Genomic DNA, 1162 nt, shown 5'->3' with positions numbered 1-1162 from the left:
CTTTGCGCGAAATTAAAAAAAAACAAAAAACAACTTTTAGCCCACATACGTAATGGGACAGTCCCTGCATACCTACACCAGCCTGAGCATTACTTGCAGTTCAGGGAAATTTGAAGCGAACAGCTTCTATTCGCATCTTTACAAAGGCGAATAGCAAGGTATTCATTTAGTTGTCTGTATCTACTAACACAATTTACACCAGTATTTAGTTCATAAATGGGCTTTTGTTCTAAGCTCCAAAAATAGCGTGTAATGATTCCGTCTTTAGACAAACAGAAAGTTTACGAGGCTTTATTCCAGAGAAAAGTAGCCGAAATCCGCATAAGCTCAGTAGGGAATCGTTTCCTGAACTTAATTGGTTCCTGAAAATTAAGGAACCGTACAGCGCTTCGCCATAAACCACCGGCTTGCTTGCTCTGTTCATCTCATTCACGTTCCCCCCCCCCCACTTCATAGTCATAGCGCAGGTTGGGAAAGACAAAAGACTTGGCACATAGCTTCATCTTTCTGTTGAAATTGCTCTGCTAGTCCAACATCTAAATTATGTTATGTTCAAATCAGGCCTAGTGCCAGGCCCCTCCTATTCTCGTTTGTAGTTTTGCACCACAGAAAAAAAAAAAGAAGAGGTTTCTGGCGGTAGCAACTCTACAAAATGATACAGTGGTCATTTTGTTTTCTCTACCTTTTAAATCTATTACATGTCCAACAGTATGAAACTTCATCTAATATTTACAATATACATTCGGTTTCAGCTTTGGTCTAAAATATCTTTTTAATTTTAAGATCTTCTGGCTGGCCACAAAACAGTTGGCACGTATTGGGTATATACCGATGCAGGTTGTTTTGAACCTACACGAAATACAAAAAATTACCATTGTAGACTTTTCAGAATTATGCGACCACCAGATACCAGCTTTTTTTATTATTTTAAACCTCGGTGCTCCTCTTAAACTGAAACTTGTCGAATTAAAAAAAACAACAACTATTTTCCCGATTGTGAGTGTGTTTTATAGCAAAGCCTTGTCAGGTTATCTGCTGTGTCCACAGAGGGGAATCGAATCCCTGATTTTAGCGTTGTAAAGCTGTAGACTTACTGCTGTCCCACCGGGGTACTCTCGATTGTGTCCATTATAACCGTACATACTTGTGTCCACTATATATG

This window comes from Limulus polyphemus, unplaced genomic scaffold (genome assembly GCF_000517525.1).
Source record: "Limulus polyphemus unplaced genomic scaffold, Limulus_polyphemus-2.1.2 Scaffold1138, whole genome shotgun sequence".
NCBI lineage: Eukaryota > Metazoa > Arthropoda > Merostomata > Xiphosura > Limulidae > Limulus > Limulus polyphemus.
Note: the sequence above shows the minus strand (reverse complement) of the source record.